This window comes from Protopterus annectens, chromosome 5.part0 (genome assembly GCF_019279795.1).
Source record: "Protopterus annectens isolate FY-2018-M chromosome 5.part0, PAN1.0, whole genome shotgun sequence".
Lineage (NCBI taxonomy): Eukaryota > Metazoa > Chordata > Ceratodontiformes > Protopteridae > Protopterus > Protopterus annectens.
Genome location: NC_056735.1, coordinates 255,268,636 through 255,286,386, shown reverse-complemented (window position 1 = coordinate 255,286,386; position 17,751 = coordinate 255,268,636). Strand labels below are relative to the sequence as shown.

At 39.0% G+C, this 17,751-nt stretch overlaps 1 protein-coding gene across 1 annotated transcript in view; it reads left to right on the top strand.

Annotated features, from left to right (window-relative positions):
* Nucleotides 1–17,751, top strand: part of ARFIP2 (ADP ribosylation factor interacting protein 2) — a gene marked incomplete in the record, with an annotated part of 1,173,031 nt that overhangs the window by 673,451 nt on the left and 481,829 nt on the right.

Sequence of the window (17,751 nt, the reverse complement as noted above, 5' to 3'; positions counted from 1 at the left end):
AACCAGTTCGTCAGGCTGACTTCAAGGTCTTAACATGGAAGACTTTTACTTATTGCTCTGAATTCTGCTAGGCGAGTATCCGAGTTACAAGCACATATATGGTTGATGGTTGACTCACTTTTGGGCCAGGCAATAGTGGTTCTCTCCCGTTTTCAATTTGGCCAAGGGCCAGCGTGTATTCCAAACTGTGTGGCCAAATTTTGGAACTCCATCCCAATACCTGTCATGTCAATAACTAACGTTCATTCATTTAAGCCTTTACTGAAACAATTCCTCAAATAATTCCTTTCCATCACTTGGCTGTCTTACTGTACCACACAATGGTAATACCAAAATGTTTTTTTTTCCCCACATGCCCTCATTTTCTGTGTGCTTAACTCCCTTACTTAATATGTATCAAACAAGTATTTCGGATTCCCCTAATGGCCTGTATTGGCCTACGACTCTCTGCTGCGTCTCCGTCTTACTGTTTAACACACTGAACTCAATATTCCCTCTCTTGTGTGATTCATCAGAGAGACATTTTACCTTCTGCCACCAATACTACCAATTTTCTTGTCTTGTATAATTGTTTTCTTTTTATACTTAATTTATCTCAAATGCATTTATCTTGTCTATTTTCCATAGATTTTTTTATGTTTATATTCTGTTACCATTGTATGTTTTATTGTTAGTGAGTATATTGAGCTACTATTGTAATTTGTATTCTGTGGAACTCTTCTTCCCGGATTTACTGAAAGTGGGGTCTTGCCTGGTTGGACTTTCCCAATAAACAAATGTCAATAAATAAATAGTGAGTCAGCCCTACCTCATTTTGCACAAGGACATGTTTTTTGATAACTAATCCTTCTTTTATACCTAAGGTGGGCTCAGCGTTTACCTTAAGTCAGACTATTAATCTCCTGTCTTTTTTCCCTGACCACAAGTACAAGGGAGGGCATATTCTTCACACACTGGATGCAAAGAGGCAGCTCAGATACTACCTAGACAAAACTCAGTCTTTCAAGAAAACTGAGCAGCTGTTTGTCTGGTATGAAGGTAAGAGGAAAGGACAGCCCATGTCAAAGCAAACAATTTCCAGGTACGTGGCTCATTCTATTGCTTTTAGTTATTCCTACCATAGTAGGTGACTTCCATGCAAGGATAAGGCCCATTCCACCTGGGCTTTGGCTTCGTCTGTGCCTTTTTGGAAAGGGCTAGACTCCTGTGTACATACGTCTGTAAGCTTTAAACTGAATTCCTTAGATGTTCAAAAGATGTCCAAAACAGGCTTTGCAAGGACCATTCTTCTGGGTCTCTTGGATCCTTAGTTTACTTTTCCTCATCTGTTCTTACTTTATAAGGTACAGTAATTGATCCAAATAGCTTAGGTTACTGCAATAGTGATTTCATGTTGAACATAGTAACAGTTTGTAAATAAACTTATTGTAACAGTAGATGTTGTAATAGGTTACTGTTGCAGTATTTGCCCCTCCTTTCAGCCCCCTTCTTTTGTTGTGATTTTATTTTACACTGCCAAGTTGTGGAGATAAACTGTTTAGGTTTCGGCATGTTTCCTAGCACTGTTTCTTTCAGGACTTTTGCATCTCTTCTAGGTAAGAAAGTTCCGATTATTTTGGAGCTTTAGATTTTTTTTTTTTTACATGGAGTTCCTCCTGAGCTCTTGACAGTTACAGCACATGGAAAGCCCCCCTTTATATTCAAAAGCTGGAAGTTCAGTGATGGTAGAACCCAGATAGTTTAGGCTACTGCATCAGTGATTTTTTTTTAGAGCATCTACTTTTTATGGTAAATTTACTTTCAGTGCTTGTACATCATATAAATTAGGTAACCCTGACCAGACGCTGCTTACCAAAACTGTACAATGTAAAATGTTATGGAGTTCATTTAATTCATTTTTCTTGTTGCAAATATTTTTTAATCAGTTGGGATTAGCAGTAATAATGAACATGAACTCTGGAACCTTTGCTGTATGCTTATTTATGATGGGGTGACCCTTAATCATGATTACCTTGTGGAGTTCCTCATTTTGAACAATTTCTTAACTGAGAGCCTAATGTATGCTTCTGTTGATGACCTGTTGTACAGGGCTTTACTTTCTCCTGACTTGGCATCTGTATAGAGCAACCCAAGTCATCGTCACTGTCCGTTATTGCTTTAATACATTAGTGTACTTTTGGGGTTTTCACAGGACAGAGCATTTGTGTTGCAAGATGTTGTGAGCTGTATCATTTCAGTGCAATGCAATTTTCTGGCGACTTTCAAATACTGCATTCTGTTTGAGTTTTGTATTTGGCTTTTGAGTGTTGTGGCAAACAGTTTGTCTTCATTTTGCTGCACATTATTTCTCATCACAACTTGTTCCACTCCAGTTAGTTGGTAACTGACTCCTTGCCTCATGTGGAGGTTGCAGTGTTAGGGTATTGTAATGTCCTCCTGTGCTTGACTGAAAATTTCATTTTTCGTCCATATGTCTAAGCAGTGATTGACGTCACACTTGAATATATCATTTTATATGATTTTTTTCAGTAGTAGGTGAGGGTCATTTTTTTTCCATTGAAGGTGCCTTCCACCTAAGTGTACTGGAAGTAAATTCAGTTTCTTGTAATCATCATGGCAACTGTGAGTGCAGACTGATTGCTTCAGTATACTATGGCAAGTAATTCCGCATTTTGCAGAAATGTTAATCCTAACTGGAATTGGATAGTAAAAGTAATCTGATGTAGTGAACCAAAGCTTAGTGACGTTCAAGCCTTATTTGATTTAAATCCTAGAAGCTTGAATGACCGGTGATGCCATCAGTGGGTTGAAGAAAGATCTTTTTCAAAGGTAGGGCATATAAAATTGAACTTTTCTCATCTTTCAAAGCAGTGCTTTACCTGCTTTATGTTCATGTTCTGGAGTTTTCTTGCAGTGAACATCAGGTGGATTCTTTTTCCTTTCTTGAACTATCAGATCCTCTGCAAGCTGCAATTAGTTGGGCTTTAAGTGATCCAGTTGCCCTCTGGTACACGCACCTTTTACGTGTTGTACTGGTTTGTAGCAGACTAGACTGTTAGTCCCAACTCTCCCTTATGGCATATTACTGATGCAGCCATAAGGGTCTGTTCGTCCAATGTCCCAGATACATTGGACTGTATATTCAGTTGTTGTGTGTGTCAGGAAAGCTTACTTTCAGTTTCTTTGGGTGGCACAGTACTAGGTGGAAATTTTTATCAGATTCGCTCCGCTTGGCATCCATCTTGCATTACAGCATCTGTTGACAGTGTCTGTAGTACCCTCGTGAACTCTTCTAGTGCTGACCATTTTCAAGAAGGCTGTCTCCAGAGTGCTGACTATTTTGTCTATCATTTCTCCATGTGTGTAAATTGATGTATCTCTAAAATGGTTTCACGCATTCTTATGAAAGTTGTGCTGATTACTGGATCAAAACAGCATTCTGTAAAACAGCTTTCAAATTAGGCACCTACTTCAAAGGCAAAAGAACAGCTGCATCTTGAATTATAAGAAAAGTCAGTTTGAATGTCATTAGCCATGTCTCAGCATTAAAGTAAGTACCACATTTATACAGAAAAATGTGTTCATTATATGCCTAATTACACAGCCGCACCATATATTTATGCTTTCATAGCTTTTTATGTTTATTATAAAGAGTTGGTAATAGATGCAGCTTTATTTTACAGTGAATATTCAGCACTCGTAGTTAGTTTCTGATAGCAATTCTGACTTAAATTTGGCTTTTCTTTCAAATGTTAATATCTGTATTGATTTAAGATGTTTGTATTTAATTTTCAAGATAAGACATTTTGATGATAGACCTTGTATAGCAGTTGCATGAAGTAATATCTTTTAAGAAAGCAAACAGGACAAAGAAAACAGTTTTCATGAAATTAGTATTGTTTCAGTTTTTGTTAGCCAGGAGTGATCTTGTCACCACCCGCAATGTGCCCAGAATTGTCTCCTCTTGTAATTCATATAAGGTTGCATGTATTGGTAGCATATTTAAGTATAATTGTGAATTCTTCATTATACCCATTGCTCCTGCTTTTATTTGAAGTGTCTGGCTATCTTTCTTTTACATTGCTCGTTTCTACTTGTAAGTACTGGTATTTTGACTTTCTCTCTCTCTCTATGCAAGACACTGTAATCACTTTGGCTGTTTCAATGATCAATGTTACTTTTGTCTTTTTTCGTGGGCTATCATATTGGATTTTTCTTGCATCCATTTTTCAAACCATTGGTAATGGGCAGTTCCATGCGATATGAACTTAATTTTCTATAATGCTTTGTGGTTTGTTTCCATTTCTCAGCTACTTGTATACTGTAGTGTTTGCACAACTCTCCAATGCAACAGTCTTGCCATATTATTGTGCCTTTCAATATACAATCCCTCGTCCATAAGTGCATCTCACTCAGCAACAAGATTTGTGACCGTTTCCAATTCTGTTTTACACATCTTGCATTTGTCTGTTTCTCCAGCATTCTCAATGTATCCTGGACTCCCATTTATTAGGCATTTATTATTTTTTTTTTGTTTTGTTTAATTTCACCTTTCCTTAATCATCCCGTGTCATATCCTGGTCAATATGAAGTTATTCCAGAAGATCTCTGCACATGGCCACAGTATTTGTGGATTTTCAATTTCTTTTCCTTCTCATCTGATCCTTTTCCTTATATTCGTTTGTTTGTAGCACGTTCTCTTGGTGTCTGATGTTTGTCTACTTCTGGTTGATTTCCATTCTTGCTTGATGGAGAAATGCTTCTGCTAAACTAAGCAAAGATGTCATCACAGATGACATTTCCTCATTTTTCTAAACTTTCACTCTGTATGCAGTGCCATGATTGCAGGTATGTACATATAATCAGTTTTGAGGAAGCACTCATGAGTCAGGCCAGCTCCATCATCCTTTGCAAGGTGAGTGAAGGATGAGTATCTGAAGCTATGAAAGCACACTTTACATAATTGTATATTAGTCAGAAAGTTAAAAAAGACACTAAAAGATAATGTAAAAGTATAGACCTGAAATACAGAAAGCATAAGTTTAGTAAACTATATAGATAAGTTATCTAAAGAATATGTAGTAGTAATTAATTATTCAGTGCATTTAAGGCATAAAAGGGCAGGCTTAATTTAATTAGTTTACAGATTACAGTGCACTTTACATAATTATTGTACATAAGTCAGAAAATTAAAAGTACAGTAACAGACAATGCAAAGGTATAGACTTGAAATACAGAAAGTATTGGTTTTAATAAACTATTATAGCTCATAAATATTCATAAAAGTTAAAAAAGGTAAGTAGCATTATAAAGCAAATTTAAATGAAAATTTATAGACACAATTAACACAGGATATGGTAATTATGTTGCAAGACCACTTATAAAGTTCTCTCTTTAATGCAGATTTCAATTAGTCTTCAGAAAATAGCCATCATGCTTGATAGGCTGTGCAATAAAAAAATGAACAATATTTAAAGATTTAAATCTATTAACAACAGAAAAAGGTTTCATTTGCTATAAGAGAGAGACATCATAGTACACTAAGACACCAGGTCATAAGGTAAAAAACATAGATAATAAACAGTGTAACTTTACCATTACAGCATACAGAGGTATGGTAGAAAAATAGGCAGGGTTAACAGTTCGTACTGTGTCTAAATTAAATAAGGATTCACAAAGACATGTTAATCAGCTTTAAAAGACACTAATTTTCAGAATAATGTACAGGTTTTGAATATATCACTCATACATCAGAACTTAGATTTAAAGACTATGTATCTAGGTAATATGAAAATCAAATAATAAAGTTAACAGACTTCAAGCCTAGTGATCAAAATTAGAATTGCAAGTTTGTTCACCAGATAAAGAAAAACAATTGCCTAGTTATAATTAAATCATAAAGTTAAGACGCCAATCCAAACAGGCCATAAATGCTCGTGACACCTAGTGGTCTAAATTGAAATTGCAGGTTTAGCAAATTAAAAAAGTTTATTTTCAGATTGAATCAGGTAGCATAAAGCTGTATACAGTAGTTAGCAATACAGATGTAAGCTAATTAGAGAAATATGTCCCTGTACACTTTCGTCAGGGACTTCAGGGGCAACTGTTAGATTAGGGACTTCCATTTTAAAGTAGTTATCAGACACTAGACAGGCTAAAGGGTAAAATAGGACTAGAAATTGTGTTTCATTTATGCATAAATGACAATTAAGTGGAAAGGAAGAAAGAATAACCTTGCTGGTCAGGCATGAGAGACAGTTTATTAGAAAGGAAAGATAAGCATAAAGTATGCAGAAAATACAGAAATACAGAATGTTCTTTTCTCAAGGGAAAGATACAATCATGCTAGCTACAGAATATTCCTTAATGGAATGTTAAATAAAGCACATATGAGACAAGACCTGGTACCAAGGTTAGGGGGAGTGAATGCAGTTTACAAAGGAAATTACTGGACTGAAGCAATATAATATGTTGTGTTTAGGATAGCAGTTCAGTTAAGGTTAGTTCATTCAACCTGACATTACAGAAAAGATTACAGACACTTGAGCCTGAGTACTGAAGTCATGTCAGATAAACACGGTTTCCGTTTACATCATTCAGGACAATCAGAAGATATGTGCAGAAACTTTGAATATATTAAGCAGCACTGTTAATAAAGACAGGATTTGGATATTGTGAGCATCTAATAAAGCCTTATTAAGTGGACTACAGTGTTTGGAGAATTCATTCTGAAAAGTACACACGACTCGGCCCATAAAGGAGAGACTGGCACCTGTTCAACACGAGTTTGGGTAATTAACAGATAAACTTTCATTTCAGTCTCTTTTCAGTAGTTTTCAGTTAATTACAGTACAGTACAGTGTCATCAATTCTTTCAAGTACCACAACACAGCTGTATTCAACAGTAAGCAAGTAATGCAACTGTACTTTGGAAACTTGCCATGGCGTAGTTTGTCAGTGTTCTCCCAATACTGTTTTAGTTTGGATGGAGGGGTCTTTGCTATATACTGTATAGGTCCACATCCCCTTATATTCTGTAGTGCTATTTTCTCATGGCAGAAAGGGTTAGAAAAGCTGCACTTTCACATCCAAGTATCACTAGAAGTATAACATGGCATGAAAGGTCATTTTTTTTTTTTTGGTTTGTTTATCTCACAGCAGAATATATTTCTGGTGCAGCCACTGGGTATTTAATTCGTAATGCCACCATAGCTTATATTCTTCATCATGGCACTAAGCAAGCTCTAGACAAGGAATCAACCATGACCCTTTTGCTTAATGCATTTCCTGTTACCTGCTAGTGTCTTGCCGCATTCTTTTCCTTGATATTGGTTGAGAGCCACTTCTGTTTGCAGGAGCTTTTCAGTATAATGTAGCAGTTCCACAAGAACTTAACTGTAACAGTTGATAAAGTTGCTCATTGCAAAAGGTCTTCTCTCCTCTCTTTTCTATCCCATTCCATTGTTTGGATTTCTGTTCCATTATTGATCTCAGAAGTGTTTTTGGTTCTGTTATTTGCATTTATTGTGGGACTGTGATGGATAACTTGGGTAGTTGCATGCTATCCCTGTCAACTGTACAGAATTTTTTCCCAAACAAATTTATTACAATTTCACATATGACAAAGACAGTCTTACATTTATGTAAATGAAAAACATGCAAAATGATACCACTTCAATTGCAAACAGTTTACATCAGACACCACTGAAACAACTGTAGTTGCAAACATTATACATCATTTATAAACCATCCAGTAATTGTCAGTTAAATCCTGCCTATTAAACCTCTTTCCTGCTCTGCATATATTGTTCCCACAGTTCTCATTTTTTCCTATGTATTTCGCTCATTCCCTGTTATAAAGATCCCAATTCCAGTTGTTTTATTTCTGTTACTATATTCACTACTTCTAGTGAAGTTTGGCTAGACTTTGATTTCCATTTTCTAGTAATTGCTTTTTTTTGGAAGCCGCTATAAGTATTCTCAGCAAGGCTTCACTATGTCTAGGCCTCTCCGATTTTGTAGCATAACTCAAAAAAATCATCTACCCAGTCAGTCCTATCCGCTCACTCAGCATCTCCGATATAGCAGTCTGCACAGACTCCAAAAAGTCTGCCAGCTCATTATACTGCCAAAAAATATGTACCCAGCTACCTCTTTCTTGCCCGTCACACCTCCAACATTTGCTATCCACCTGAGGAAAATAGAGTCTATTTGGGGTATAAAAATACCTGTGTAAACACTTCCAGGCAAAGATACTAAATCTTTTAGACTTTGTTGCATATTTGGGAGATATACATATATCTCCCCATTGTCTCTTTGTGAATTGCTTATCCAGTCTCTCTTCCCAATCCTTTCTAAGCTCCTCTGATTGATTCTTATAATTATCATGCAATATTTTATATGCTTTACTAATTATTCCTTTTTTTTAACGACAACATCTCTGGATTCTATTAAAAACTCTACTAGTGCTGGTCTTTCATTTACGCCCCATATTTCTTTCTCTTTGCCTGTACTCTAATATCAGTCCTTGATATGGAAGGCAATCTCTATCCTGCAGTCCAAATAAATTCTTGGCTTCTTCCCATTCTATTACCTTTCCATTTCTAGTTATTTGCTCTCAATACCTTAGTTCCTTTGTTAGTTTTTTCCAATAAATTCCAGCCCCCTCTTGCGTATTATCTGTATCCCTGACTACAGTCATCCCTATCTGCAAAATCTCTTTTCTCCATTCTCATGCTGGTTTGGTTCTTAGAATACTCCCTGCTGTTGTATGAATATAATACTCTGTATAATTGTGGTTGATCTCCTTAAGAGTATGCATCCAAAATCCCAATCTCTTCTTATTTCTTGAGCTTCCTTCCTGTGTCAGCATCATTCCTTTCCACTTTGAATGATATCAACTGTACTGATTTTTGATTTTTGCAGAATGTCCAGATTTTTGCCTCATATTTTTGATCCATTTTTTATAAAGTAATGGTTTTCTAGCAAATCATTGGCAAATTATTGAAGATTTAAGTCAGAAATTAATGACAAACACGTGAGTTTCAGATGTCATACAGTTCAGAAAATCCATGCTTATACGAAACCTGTTATTCTGTCTCCGTTCTAATTTTGTAAGAGCAATATTTAAAAATTGTCCCAATTTTTGGGCCCCCATTATTTATGACTTTGTCCAGATTCCTTACTGTACGAAGTTGAGAGGTACGTAATGCATAATGAACACCTTTGTGTGAGTCTATTTAAGCATATTCAGGCAATAGGAGTAATGTCTGCCATAGAAATGATACTAAGATGTAAAGCTCTGACATTATAAGAAAAGCAGATGACATTTTATTTGTCTGATAACCAAGACCAGTTCAATTTTTCCATTTGCAAGTAGAGAAGCATCATTTCAGAACTCTCATAAGGACGGTTTGAAAGAACTAGTAGTCTGAACCTTTGACCTTTTATGGCCAATTGTAACAGGTTGGGCTTATGTTATCTTAAGGGTTTTTTGATCATTACAAAGATGTCACTTAATTTTAATTGGATATTCATAATTTTTCTAAGAAATTACAACTTTTATTTATTTATTTTTTTACATCAAATGCTCAATATTTTGAAAAGTTTATCTTAGATAAGCTTTATCTAAATGAACATCTGGTACAGTGTAGAAGTCCAGTTTAGGAAAACAATATATGATGACATATTTGGTCTTGCAGAAACACTGATAAAGATAAGTTAGAGTACATACGTAAGCGTGTACAGTTATTAAAGAAATTAGGAAACTCGCATTTCAGCTGTACTGTGCAAATCACAAATAAGCATTACTTTTAGGTGATTTTAAACAAGCAACCTTATAGAAAAGATTTGCTCTGATACTAGAATAGTTGCACTAAAACATCAGGTGTCACTGCACTTTTTCTGTAGCTTTAATAGTACAAATTCCAAGACCACAGACTGTCACATATAGAGACTTTCTAGCCTTTCTGCTATCTGAAGCAGAGAGAGAAAAATATGACTGCAGTTGTTATAAAGAATTCAGTCTGAGATTACAAACTGTAAGCAGTAATGAGCATGCAATACAATTTTTGATAAACTAGCTGTACCAACTTATTCTCTGTAACAGTATGTGTAGCTCTGATCACTCAAATGTATTATGAATTTGCTTTTTAAGTAATATTGGGATTTGAACACACATTTCCACTACAACATTCCTCCTATTTTGTCCTTTTTAACTGTATAAGACTTTAGTACAGTTCCTTTCCAGAGTCATGAATTAATAGTGCCTGTAATTTTTGTTGAATAAAAAGCTTCATTTGAAAGTTTTGGTAGGTAAACTTTCTGATTTTGCAGTTTTTCTTTGGGGTTATGATTATTTAAGGTTATTGATCAGGTTTACAGCATTTTAAACATTTTATTTCATTTAAATTAGGATTTTGGCACCATTTTGTTTATGCTTTATTTCTTGTCTAAGATTGCTTTGTGCAATTCTAAGTCATTTAAGACTGAAACTAGCTTTTTTATCAAAATTGAGGGATTTGTATGATGTATATTTGGTGGTTTAAACTGTGTTACTGAATCTGTTATTTTATTCAGTGCAGTGCTCAGAACAGTTTCCCTGCAGAAGTTAACGTCAGGATTTAGAGGGAGGATAAAGGAATTGTCAGTATTTTTACTGGGCTGACTGTGAAATAAGTATTTGGTATTGCTCTGGCTAGTTCTTTGTCCCATCGACTTGATGGATTCTGAAACTTTGCCTCTTCTCTAACCATCTACCCGTTGTGTACCTAAGAACCGACGTGTCTTCGGGGCTGTACCATCTCCTAATTCAGGTATGAAAGTACCAAACTCTTTAGGTGCAAGATAAGTCAGGGTTGAAGAATCTTTAGCTGGTGTTGATACATCTCTCTCTCGGGATTCTTTCTAGTGTAGTGGATGGAAAAAAGAAACAGAACTCCTACCACATTGCAGGGTAGCAGTCTGAGACTGTCTTCACCTGAGATGTTGGTGTTTATTCAGACCATTGATTATGTGTGCAAACCCAGGTTGAGTAATGCTAACACTCCTACCCACATTCAACCACCCAAGGATTCTGATTTTGAGGGGGCTCTGGAATCTGAAGTTTCAGAAGTGTCAAGAGTCTGGTTCATCATTTTCCTCTGAGGACAAAGATTCAGAAACCCATCAGATGTTTTCTTTCTCCGAAATGCAGACTAGATTTAGGGATTTATTTGGAAGCAGTCCTCAGCTAACCCTGAAATCAGCAGGGTGTGTGATCTTTTGGAAGATGAGGCCCCAGATGTGATCTTCTCTCCATTCATCCCACGATTGGAGGTTCTATTTAAGAAAGCTTGTAATTCTCCTCTGCTGAGTCTTTGCCTAAAAAATTGTTTAAGAAATTCAAGGTGTGCTCAGCCATGACTGACCTCCAGGCACCCTTGTCTGTAAATCCTGCTTCTGTGTCCTCAGTTAATTTTTCAATAAAAAGAACACATCATCATCTAACTCAGTCCCTCTGGGAAAGAAGTTGATGCAGTGTATCTCAGTAGTTTTTTAAAGTGTTTACCAGTATTTTATGTGGAAATTTGTGTTGAGGTGTATGAATAGTTTAGATGAGTTTGCTGCATTGTTCCCTAAGGACCAGAAATGCTATGTAAATGACAGACTTTCTAATGTTTCTCAAGTGTCTAATGTTTCTCAAGTGTCTAAACTTGTGCCTTAGAGGGGGCTGATGGTCTTTCTAGAAATGCAGCAATGTCATTTGTGGTTAAGGATGTATGTTTGGTTCCACAACCAAAACCTTTCTGATGAGTTAAAAAATGAGATTTTGAATGCTCTGCATGATTCTTATTGTGTGTTTGGTATAGCAGCTAATCGCATCCTTAAACACTAAGATGACAGAGATAAAGTGATGCAAGGAATGTCTAAAATGCTTCATAGTCCCAAGTTCCCTCCAATAAGCAGGATAATTTTCACATGTCATTTATAGTTATGATGCAGTGGAGGCTTCAGCTATGGGGTCAGTCCTGAAAATGTATTCGTGGCTTAGATATTACTTCTCTTACCGGATGATATTAAAGCTACGTTTATGGATGCCCCTCTGGATAACAAAGCCTTATTTGGCACTGCAGCTGCAGAGCTTTTTAAAACTCTTCAGAAAAAGAAGGAACTCCAGGATTTAAAACACATTTTTGTCTCCTCTGTTTCCCACTTCCAGAAAAACTACCTAGCCAGAACCACCTTAGTTAGGAAGGCAACTAAATCTCTCCCACCAAAGGTAATGGGGATGCTAGGAGACAGGCTCCTTCTAAATCTGCTTCTTCCACACCCTCTCAGAAATGGCCTTTTCAGGCCAAACCTGGTAGTCTGCAATTACCAGGCCCCAGATCGGTCTCTACCCCCCACTTTTTCTTAGCCTCTCTCTTTCCCTCCCAGTTTGGAAACGGATAATCCAGGACTGTTGGGTCCTTTCCAACATTAGCCAAGGTTATTTCATGGTATGAGAAACTCCTCCTCCCTTCAAAGGAATCCTACAACCCCCACAGGACCAATTGGAATTCTTTCCACTAGTCTTCTCTTTTTTCTCAGGGCAGTGTCCAGTAGGTGCCACCCAACCAAAGGGGAAGAGGGTTTTACTCCAGGATGTTTCTGGTCCCAAGAAAGAATGACCATTGGCAGCCCATCCTAGACCTTGCCCATTTAAACAGCTTTCTAAAGGTTTGCACCCTTTGCGTGCTGACTCTACATACTCTGCTCCCTCTGATCCTTCCCCAGGCCTTCATGATATCATTGGATGTAAAAGATGCCTATCTTCACATCCCCATTCACCAGCGGTTCAGAAGATGTCTTCGCTTTTCTGTGGCTTCCTTTCATTTTCAGTTTTATGCTTTGCCCTCTGGTCTATCTACGGCACCAAGGGTATTCACAAAATGTTTAGCCGCTGTCCTAGCCTACTGTAGATTACAGGGCATACAAATATTTCCATATTTGGATAACCTGCTTTTCCAGGCTTCATCTCCCGAAACACTCCTGGACAATCTTTCCTGCACGATGCCCCTTCGGAGAGGGCTAGGGTTTACTTTCAATCTCCAGAAGTCTTCCTGGGGTGCAGGATTCTAATAGGCACAATGATAGCTTGATGTTCATCATGTTACACTGCTGCAGTCATTACACTTGGGTTATCCTGCCGTCAGGCGGTTCCCCAGTCCGCCTGAGTTCCAAAGTCTTTGTCCGGTGTCTGTTGCTGTCGCCTCCTCCCTGACGTCAGTGCGACAGGTGTATATAAGATGCAGCTGATGCCATTTTCTTCAGTCTTTCTTGCCACGCGGTGCCCGAAGCAAAAGCAGTTTGCAAGTGCCGGTCGGCCGTCTCCTGAGATTTTCATTCCGAATCCAGAACCGAAGTCTTCTACAAAGCTAAGTACCCCGTTGGGGAAACATTTTCTTGCCTTAGACCGATGTCAGTAAAAGTTAATAACTGTATTTCTTGTGGGAAGCAAATACCTCATAAGGATTTCCATTCCTATTGTATCCCATGCCTAGGCCCTGACCACGACGTCACTGGTTGTCAGTTTTGTGCTAGGTTTAACAAGTGCACTATTAAATGTCTGTTTGATTTTGCCTGACATTATTTTGGTAGAAAATTTAGTTATACCATGCCGTCGGAACTTCTGACCGGAATACACAAAAAGTGCAAAGACAAGGATAGACATCCGAGGCCCAAAACTGACGACGAAGCCTCCTCTAGGCCAGTCGCCGGTTCTCCGGTTTTCAGCGAGGCACCTTCACAGCCCCTGACTACCGCTTTTGTAGAACCACAAGCAGCCTCTGACTCCCACGTGGAGATGGCTGGGCCTTCAGACGCACAAGTTCTTCAGTCTACCGAGACTAACCTTTCAGAGTGATCCGGAGTAGCTGAGCAACCCACAGCTACAGAGGGTGTCTTCAGACCTACTCAGTTAAGCATTAAACCCTCAGCTAAATCTAAGCCTCCTTTAAAGTCAAAGAAACAAATATAGCATTCTCCAGGACAGGCCTCCATGTCCAAGAAACAAATGCTCAAAATGGCCAAAGACCTAATCACTCTGATCAGGGGGTCCCATCCTCCTCCTGATAAAAGGCCTAGACAGGATGCAGACTATGACTCATCCGACCAGGTGTCCATCTCTTCTGATTCATCCTCAGACCTAGGATACTGTTTACCCCCTTATGAGGATTCTGATGCTGAGGAATCTGTTCCATCAGCCTCACCGCCTGAGGACGACTACTTTGGGGAAACCCTACATACCATGAGGGAGCATTTCCACTGGGAAGGCCAGGATTATTCAGAATCCAAGAAAAGGCTCGGAGACTTCCTTTTATTACCTCAACACAGACCCCTTGCTATTCTGCCAGTGGGGGAGTGCACAAATAGTCCTTTTTAGGACTCACACATAGCAAAAGAACCGAAGATCTGTTCAAGAAGAAGGACAATGGAGATCGACACCACCGCGGAACACCGAAGGACACAACAGCAGCTCTTCACAGAGCCCATTGTGTCCATACACAAAACAGCTCTTTTCAGAGCTCAAGTGGATCTGCACCTTACACCAAACAGCTCTTCTCAGAGCTTACAGTACACCAAACAGCTCTTCTCAGAGCTCACAGAGATCTGCAAAAGCTCTGGTAAGAGCAACCAGAGACACATTGAAGAATAAAACAAAAGAGTTCTTATTAGAGCTACCACCAACACCTGAACGGGCATTCAAAACACAAATCGGCACGTCTCAGAGCTCACAGAAATCTGTATCAGCTTCGGTAAGACCAGCCGGAGGCACAGATACAGCTTCGGTGAACCAAACAAAACAGTTCTTTTTAGAACTACCGCATCTGCCCGAAAGGGCATTCTAAACACAAAACAGCTCTTTTCAGAGCTCATAGAGATCTGTACAGCTCTATATAAAGCTCCAGCTGCCCACAGGGCTAAAACAGCTCTTTTTAGAGCTAGCTCCACCACCGACTACACGTAGAAATCTGTTCACCGTTTAGGATCAAGAGTGAAAAGCTTTGTAAAATCGGTTATTCCTTCCCTCCGCGCAGGCATCACTCAGGATCGAAAACCCAAGAGGTCCACACCTATTTTTCTGGTTTTAGTGTTAGATATTGTGGAAGATGTGTATACTGAATCCAGCTTAAGTCCTGATTCCTTACCTCTAGCCCCTGTTAAACCTGACAGATACTACAGAGCCCCTGACTCACATAAATTTATGCATAAAAGCCCTGTAGCTGACCCTGAAACTATTTCTCAGGGACCCAAAGGAGTTAAGGCCTCATCAGCCAAGAATCCAGTCCTCTCTGACAGAGATTCCAGAGCATTAGGCAGATGGGGAAAGAGAGTATATACGTCTGTAACTTTAGCAATGAGAGCCTTAAATTGCCAGTTTTACATGCTAAAATATCAGCAATTATTACTGTCTCAGTTAAAACAAAACATGCTTCCAGAATCAGATCCTCCTAATTTTAAAGAAATGCAAGATTTATTGCATGCAGCTGAAAAAGTGGGAAAGCATACTTTGCAATGTGGTTTTGATTCACTAGAGGCCTGCAGAGCAGCAGTTACAGGCTCTGTCATTAGAAGACATGCTTGGTTAAAAGAACATACGTTATCAGATCATGTTAAAGCAAAATTATCGGATGCACCTTTGCAGCAGGATGGCTTATTTGGAGTTGAGGCAGAAGAGGTACTAAAGAAAATGGAGGATAAGGCAAAATCTATGCAGACGGTGAAGGATTTCTTACAGGTTCAGCCTCCTAGATTTAGCAGAAACTGGCCAACTAAGAATTGGTCCTTTCCAATTACAGACAGACCTCAAAGGGGAAGATACAGACGTCCAAGAGGTAGAGGTCAAACACAAGGTACTTACAGGCCTCGACAATGGGTTGCATCAGGCCAGAAAGAAGGGGAAGACAGGCCCCAACCATTATAAAAAACAGCTCCAATGACTTCCCACTACAGCTGCCAAACAAGTCCTTCTTGGCAGCCCCCTTGGGAGGAAAACTGGCACTCTTCTACCACAATTGGCAAATGATCACCAAATACAAATGGGTTCTCAACATTGTATTTCAAGGTTACAGGTTCGACTTTCACACTCTGCCAAGGTTAAAAGGAATGCCAAATCTGCCACCAAATCAATGGGCAGAGGCTTAAAAACAAATTACAGCACTCATGGATATGAGAGCTATTCAAAAGGTACCTTCACAGGAGCAAGGACAAGGATTTTACTCAAGACTCTTTCTGGTACCCAGAAAGGACAAAGCCTGGAGGCCCATCCTGGATCTTTCATCTCTAAACACTTACCTGGATGTTCCGAAATTCAAAATGTTAACATTACAGCAGCTTCTTCCCATGCTGGGCAAGAAAGCTTGGCTCGTGACTTTAGACCTCAAAGAGGCATACCTGCATGTCCCTATCAGACAAAACTGCAGAAGATACCTCAGATTCATAGCAGGTTCAATGCACTACCAATTCTCTGCACTGCCCTATGGCTTATCTACTGTGCCCAGGGTCTTCACAAAGTGCCTGGCACCAATAATTGCATTTTGCAGACAGAAAGGAATTCAGATTTATCCATACCTGGACGACTGCCTGATTCAAGCAGAGAACAAGGACATTCTTCTAAAGCATCTGGCGTTTGTAAAAAAGTTAAGTTGCCTGGGGTACACAGTAAACGAAAAGAAATCAAAACTAGTGCCCTCACAAGAGATTTTATTCCTGGGTGCCAGCTTGAACACAACTGCCCAGATGGCTTATCTCACGCCAGACAAACCAGGACAACTGACTCAATACTTTTAATTGATGGCAACAAAGAACCCAACTCCCTGCAAGAAAAATTCTGCAGGCCTTGGGTTACATGGCATCTTGCATACTACTAATTCCATATGCCAGACTTCATATGAGGAAACTACAATGGTACCTAAAGAATGTATGGTCTCAACACTGTCAAAGTTTGGAAACGGTTATACCACTAATCCCTTGCCTTCAACAGGAGTTTCAATGGTGGGCTCAAGCCTGTCACCTCAACAAGGGACAGCCTTTTACACAACCTACAGCCAGGCAAACACTGACAACAGATGCATTGGATTACGCCTGGGGAGCACACATGGCAGGCAGATGTATTCAGGACACGTGGCCCGCAGAACAAAGGCATCTTCACATTAATCAAAAAGAGATGCTAGCTGTACAAAATGTGCTTATGGCTTTCAAGGACCTGCTGCATCCAGGACAACTACTACTAAAGACAGACAACACCACAGTTATGTGGTACATAAAATAGCAAGGGGGCACTCACTCCTACCCCCTATGCAGACAAGCTATGACCTTGTGAAATACAGCTATAAACCTTCAAGTTCATCTGCAAGCACAATTCCTGCCAGGAGACAAAAACACACTGGCAGACGACTTAAGCAGAAACATCATGGATCCCCATGAATGGGAGTTGAATCAACAAATATTCAGAATGATAACACAGAAATGGTGGAGCCCGGACATAGATCTGTTTGCATCCCCAATAAACAGCCAGCTACAAAAATTCTGCACAAGGTGTTAACATCCACAAGCATGGAAAGTGGATGCCCTCTCATTCAGATGGGAGAACCTACAAGTATACGCTTTCCCACCACTACCTCTCCTGCAATAGGTACTCATAAAAGCCAGGCAGGAAGAGCCAAAGATGATCCTGATTGCACCAGACTGGCCACGCTAGCACTGGTACCCAATATTAAGGAGCTTAGC